This window comes from Lathyrus oleraceus, chromosome 7 (assembly GCF_024323335.1).
Source record: "Lathyrus oleraceus cultivar Zhongwan6 chromosome 7, CAAS_Psat_ZW6_1.0, whole genome shotgun sequence".
NCBI lineage: Eukaryota > Viridiplantae > Streptophyta > Magnoliopsida > Fabales > Fabaceae > Lathyrus > Lathyrus oleraceus.
This window is the reverse complement of record NC_066585.1, coordinates 167,276,833-167,284,751: the sequence shown is the minus strand read 5'-3', so window position 1 is coordinate 167,284,751 and position 7,919 is coordinate 167,276,833.

Below are 7,919 nucleotides of genomic sequence, written 5' to 3'. Positions count from 1 at the left end.
TCGAATCATTCATCTTTCTCCTCCGAGGTAAGCTCTCCAAAAGTCTTCCAAGATTTTTTATACATTAGTTGAATGCCTTGATTTATACATTTGACAGCAGGTCGACTCAACGCAAAACTAAACAACAAAAAATTGAATAAGTGTTAAATCTAAAAATGGCAACATATATAGTTAAATCAAAATTATAAATAAGAAACTTACGAGGTTCCCTCGGGCTGAATAAAATGTCTTCCATCAAACATCAAATACCAAGTGGAATTTGCAGCCAGATTTTCCTGCTCCTCGTGATTCTCATGATCCTCCAAAATAGGGTCATCCTGCTTCTCACGCGCAGGTATATGTGTGGGATGTGGGGTGCGGGAACCCCCTTAAGGCATGTATGATGAGGTTAAGTGTGTGGGATGTGGGGTGCATGGTCCCCCAGGCTGCATGAAGGATGATGATATATGTGTGGGATGTGGAAAACTAGATCCCCCAGGTTGCTGCATGAAGGAAGAAGTTACCTATGTAAGATGTAAAAAACTAGATCCCCTAGGTTCCTTCATGAAGAAAGAAGGTACATATGGAAAACTAGATCCAACATGTTGTTGCATGAAGGAAGGCTAATGCATGAAGGAAAAGGGTACTTGTGTGGGATGTGAAAAACTGGATCCATCAGATTGTCGTTGGTATGATAATGGCATATGCTCAAATGAGCTAATAAAATTTGAATTTCTAGATGGGACCATATGACAATTCATGGGAGGAGGATAGTAATGTCATAAAAGTTTGAGAAGTGTCCATAGACATGGAATCAACCTGACTCTATGGGAGGAAGAATACATGGATGAGGGAGGTGCCTTATGTACCCTTATCCTCGGGTGGTGTTGGGTCTTACCCTTACCCTTATCATGTTGGGGTGGCATTTTATCTATTTTGAGAGAATATACAATTAATAAATCAAATCAATATATACAAGCAATAAATCAACATAACACATTTTAATAAATCAACACATTACATACACATACAATACATTAAGTAAAATTACAAAAATGATCTATTCAAACTCTTCATGCTCTTCATCCATATTATTTTCATCATCTGATCCGATATTGTCCTCGGATCCAAACTCTTCATGCTCTTCATCCACATTATTATCTACCAACAATATAGCTGCATCAAATTAATGATCCTCAACCACTGTATCACACAAATTTATAATTTGTTCAACTTCAATCACATCATTAATTTGAGAAATTTCATCATATGAGTAAGCAATATCTTCTATTAGATAGTCAGTTTCAATATGATCCAATAGTTTTGTTTTGATTACAACACACCATCTTGGTTTACATGATTGAATTGAAGGATAAGGAACATAATAAACTTGCCAAAAATATATGACATTATGAAAGGATCATACTCTTTGTACCTTCGGTCCATTCAAATCTTAACAATTTTATATTTCTTAACTATTTTGGTGCCTCTGGTAGTTGGATCATACCAATTATATTAAATCAAGACAAAATTATTTTCCGAGTCCAAGTAATTATATATCAACTCGCAAATATGCATAACAACGCCATAGAAATTTTCTTCACCACCATCTGTAACTCCTTTTACAAATACATCACTATTTATGTTTTGTTTTTCATTCTGCCCATGTTTAAGTGTAAAATTTATATTCGTTCACAAAGTATGTGTGCCAAATCTCTCTGTTAAACTTATTAACATAACTCTAAAACTTATCAGAGATGCTCAAAGATAACTCTAAATATATAAAACTACCAATTAAACTATCATAACTCTAAACAACTCAAGACTACTCAATAACAACTTTAAACTCATCAAACAACCCCAAAAGTATGCTTCATATTAGTCACAAATCATATTCAAATAATCATTTAAAATATCAAACGGAGTCGGAATCAAGAAAATGAATATGTTTCGGAAATTTTATAGAGTATATTTTGAGAATATGATTTTTATTTCAGGACTTAATATACCAATCGGTTCAGTTTAATTAAACAACAAGAATTGGTACTCGTATCAAGCAGAATGTTTCTCCTGACTTCAAATGACACCAAAACTTATATTCTTATAAGAAAATTATGAAAAATTTCAGTTGAAAATATCATTAAACTCTCTTTCCAATGCACTTAACCACACCTCAATAGAAGTTACGAAACTCCAATTCTATTCATTTCAGTTCAGCCGTATTAGAATATTTCCTGCATAAACTCTAAAACAGAATGTCTGACTTCAAAATAATATGAAAAATTATACACTTATTATAAAATTATGAAACTCTCTAGTTTTAAATACCATTAAATTATTTTTATAATGCAATTGAAGGCATCCCAAAAAGACTTATAAAACTCAAGTTATGCCTGAAATAAGACGATCAATACTGTCCTGCATTTTTCTGCGATTCCCTTATGAAAATTTCATTCCTAAAACCAGTTTCTTAGACCCAAACTTCTCTCCACTCCAATATAAACATGAATTATCATAAAATCATATTATTCTCAAAACCTTCAAAATATCAACAATGATATAATCACGAAAACAACTCATAACATAATATTTAGCAAATATTAATACATGAATTGGATCATCAAATTCATCACATAATAACACATCTTCACCAATTTCAAAATTCAAAGCAATCAAACAACATCCTATTGGAGGATAAGGACTCCTCAATTCTATCCCTTATGCATATACCCGTTATAGAATTAAGTCTCCCCCTTACCTAATTATCCTAGCAGCGATTGAAAAATTCTTGCTTGATGTTCTTCTCTCCTAACCTCTTTGCCTTCTCTTTCTCAATCCATTGTTCTAACATTTTTGTCTTGTTTTCACGTACTTATAGAAAACTCTCTGCTGCCTTTTCATAATAACAAAAACCCTAAAATTGAATTTTTGCGTTCTACCCCCGCTTATTCACAAAATTCTCACTTTGTCATTTCTCGTCAAATTCTATTTACTCTTATTATTTTAATCCTAATAATAAAATAATAAGATATAATAATAATATACTTAGGGTGATTCTATTAATAATTATAATTATTATCCAACCTTAATCCTCTCTTACTCATTTCTCCCATCTATTTCTTACAATCCTACTTTTTGCCCAACTTCTCTATTTCTCATATTAAATTAAATAAATTATTAAATAATATTATTTTATTTATTAAATAATTCTAAAATAACTCCAATCAAGTTCTACTAACCTTTATTCACTCTTTCCACCCCCATCTTATGAACATACACATTCACCATCCCAAATTAAATTAATCAAAACTATATCTAATTAAATAAAAAATACGAGTAATTCTCAAATAATTCGAATATATAGAATAATCTAAATTAGGGTGTAACAACTCTCATCCACTTAAAGAATTTTTGCCCTCGAAAGTTACCTTAAATAAACAGATTCAGATATGACTCCCTCATATGACTCTCAATCTCTCAAGTCATGTTTCCACCAGCTGGTCCTCCTCAAGCTACCTTCATCAAGTTAATCTCGTTACCATGCAACAACTTCACTTTCTGATCCTCTACCCGCATGGGTGATACCTCAACAGCCAGATTATCTCTCACTTGCACATCATCCACTTAGATCACACGAGACAGATTCATAATGTATCTCCTTAACTGACACATGAAACACATCATAAATATTAACAAGCAATGGTGGTAAAGCAACCTGATAGGTCACTTCTCTTATCCTTTGCAAAATATGGTATGGACCGATGAAACGTGAAGTGAGATTTCGAGACTTCAATGCTCAACAAATACCAATTACCAGAGTAACTCTCAGAAACACATGCTCCACCTCTTGGAACTCAACTGCTTTCTTTCGCTTATTATGATAATTCTTTTGGATACTCTGCAAAGCTTCCCAGAAGGTCACCTATCCAAATACTACATCGAGTCAAACACGTTTAACTATGAAATTCTTATTTGTCAGGCTATCAAAAAGAAGATTCATCTTGTTGGTATATGTGGTATCAATTAATCTTTATAATTCTTCCTTCAATCATGCAGTCTCATACCTGCATAACCTCATGATCTCTCTCATTCCAATGTGAATTCGGTTTTTTCCTAGAAGTTGCTACGAGTGTCTCATTGTCATGCCTCGTGCACCGACAACCATTCCTTTGCCTTTGGGTGTTACATATAACCATTATCCGCCCTCTTCGGCGGGTGTTACACATTGGATCCATAAGTGCATGGGTTTTTTTCTTCAGAAATGGAATAGGGAATTATTATCTAAGATTTGAAGATTTGAAGCATTTCCTCTTGATTTGGTGGTTTTGGGACATTCTCCTACCTCTCAACAAGAATGGAAGATTGAAGCTTGGTAGCTAAAGGAAGAGAATCTTTGGTCTCTTTGGTGAACTTCGTTTTGGAAGCCATTATTGGAAATAATAGTTTGAATGGTTTGAAGAGAAATAATTTTTGAAGAAGAATTTTCTAATAACATTGAGTGGAAAAGAGAAGAAGAGAGGAAGACGAGGTATTTATATTGAAAGGAAAGAAAACTCTTAAGTTTTTTACTTGACAAACAACGCGAAGTCTGATGACACATGCCATGGTTTTATAGGCGAAATCGAAATGATTTCGTACACCTAGCCATGCCACCCTAGGAAGACGAAACCATGATTGAGAGTTATGAGATGGTAGGAAAACACACGTTTTCAAGGTGATAGTTTATGGGAATATCATGATGTCCATGACGTCAGTCCACTAGGTGAAATAGCGGCAAAAAAGGTCAAAAACGCCCCTATCTCTTTTTATTCGAAAGAGGCCTTTTGGGGGGAAATTTGTTAGTTGGGACTTTTTACAAGGTCAAAAATCTCAGTGTAATGAGACGACATAGAGTTTAAATGGAAATTTGTCAACATGTTATGTTAAAGAAGTCGAAATCTCAAGATGAGAGATAAAAAATGGGACTTGGTATTTTTCATAAAAAATGAGTATTTTCTCTATCACTTCAGCGACATTGTTGCTCAGGATTTCGATGCCAGCAAGATGCGTCGACCAACAATAATTTTGGCGCGAAGAAGCGTTTGTTCAAAATGAGTAACTACTTCTTAGTCTTATTCCAAGAAACACGTGGAGGACATTCAAAAGCAAGAAGCGTGCAAAAATCTATGCGGCGGACACTGAGGAGGAGAACGTTACGAAAGAGTTATTTTACAGTTGAATAAATAGAAGTTCTAGTGTTAGGATTCGGGATGTTCATTTGATTTCACTACAAAAACTCAAAAAGACTCAAAATACCCAACATAGAGAGAAACAAATTTCACTAAGCAAATGTCTGAATCTTAAAATACAATTTCTATTCAAATACAAACATTTTTACTTCATTTTATTTTCTTTGCAAATCAGTTTCTATTCCTCTTTAAATTTCACTATCCATTTACATTTGCGTTTACATTCCTCTTTACAAATCTGTTTTTACACAAAAATATAAGAAAACTTTTAGTACTATGTCCTAGAATTATCTAATCGATCTTGTAAATAACCTTCAATAAAAGACCAACACTTTACCAAATTTTCCAGTAAACACTTATATTTTCTATACTCACTTTTACGTTATGTTATTTACTTTCCTAAACGAATTATAATTTTCTTCATCTTGTAGAAATTGCAAAAATCATTGGTGTTAGGATAACTATACTCACTACTTGTAGTTTTTGATGAAACATTTTATACAATTATTGCATAAAACTATTTAAGCTCACCTGTACTTCCTTAAATCTAGCTTAATGTTTCTCGATTTGAATATGTCGTATGTAAGGCATTTGAAAGTCCATCGTCTCAGACAGAGACTCTCTCTTCCTACTTGCTTCTTAGAAGAAACCTTGTTGCATAAATGAACAACAAATTATACTTTCGGTGAGGCCGTCAATAAAAGTTTGGAGACCTATCTTCGATCTTAATCCAACACCCAACCTCATCAGTAATTCACTAGCAACTCATCTTTTCACCCAGCGATTAAAGTGATCCCATTTTCAAACTTTGTACGGCTAACAAATTCCAACTGTCCATGACTATATTGAAGGGTTTTCCACCATATTATTTCTTAATATCACACTACATAACAAGAAACAAGTTCTTAAATTCTGATATAAGGAATTTTTGGTAAATCTTGGCTGGTATGCAATGGCACTACTATCAAATTTTGGAAGGTTGCCTGGTGTGGTAGCTCTCTCCTGCAGGATACCAACATGAAAACACTTGAAACTCACTTTATTAATTCTAAGTATACTGTCTCAAAGTTTCTTCAGCATGGAAGTTGGTCCATTCCTGCTAATTGGCTCAATATATTTCCTTTTCTCAGTCACAGTTTTCCCTCAACTACTTTCATGCCTCAACAAGGAAAATTTAATCTGGACGAACTCTACTAATAATGCCTAATCCCTCAAGGAAGATTATGTTCTCAAAACAGGTAACTTTTCCTCCCTCACTTCAATCACTTCCCTGACCAATTCCAACATTCTCAAATGTTTAAAAGTTAAAATCAATCCCCCTCAAGCTCCATTGATTAAGGAGGTCTTTTGGCACCCTCCCATCATCCATTGGACAAAGTTTAATTGTGACGATGCCCTCACCCATGACCCTCTTTTGTTGGCTGTGATGGTACTTTTAGAAACAGTAGAGGTAATTTTATGCTTGCCTTTACGGAGCCACTTGTTTAGAAATCCTCCTTACATGCTGAGTTTTATTCATTCCTCAGAGCCATTGAGGTTGCCAGAAATAAAGACCTTTTTCTCTTCACTTGAAAAAGAGATTTAACATCGGTTTCATATGAAACCGATATGCGAGCTAACGTAGAATGTTATAAAAATTTATCACTTTTCTACTTGATTTTAGATGTACCGGAAGAATTATTGTACTGCTACTAAGTTCGAATCCCACAACAACCCTTTCAGATTTTATTAAAAATATACAACTTTTTGTATTGGGATTAAAACTAACAAAGGTGATATATATATACCTTCATACACCTTCATACACCAAAATCACATTTAAAACCATCCTAAAAAATTCATCAATGTTCATCAACACCTTCAAAGAAGTTCAGTTCTATCATGGAAATTAACATTCATTTTCTCCATTTTCATTCATCTATAGTGAACCACCGTTTACGATGCACGCAGAAGAAGGTAGATGCATTGATGCAACTTCATCAGTAAGTTGTTCATTGTTAATTGAGCAATCATCAATGTTGTCATCATAGGTCAGAGCTTTCATTAGAAGATTTTTCAGATACTTCCTGGTTTTAAGTTTTGGATTTAAACAAAAAAATATTGTTCAGAAATAATATATAAAAGTTGAATCGTGTGTTTTCTATGCCATAAATAAATCATTTTCAAATTGAAATTCAAATCTCGCGACTAACACTCTTGAGATATCCAAAGAACACATAAAATTAATCATTTGTACTTGTTGACACTACTACGAAATACATATATAACCACGGTTGGTAGAAAGATTCTACTACGGATGGTGGTTCGTGGTAAGGTAGTTTGTGGTTGTATGTTTCCTCCTTACAAAAAAGACCGACTATCCGTGATAAAAATGTCGTACCGCGTAACATACCACTAAGGTTGTTTAAAACAACCGTAGTAAAATGTTGTGATCCGGGGTTCAATTTCGAGTGCCTGATTTTTTTTCTCCATATTTCAACACATTTTACAACGGTCCTAAAATCTAACCGTGGTGAAATACTTAGCGGATAATACATCCCCGCGATATTTGATTACATCCGTGGTGATATGTTTACTTGATTTTATTATAACTTATATGCAATGCTTATTTCACCATCTGCTCATTAAACATATAACATTTCAATCAAATTTTAAAAAATATAATATGATATATGAAGTTATATCTTGTTTCAACGCTTCTAGTTCTTCAAC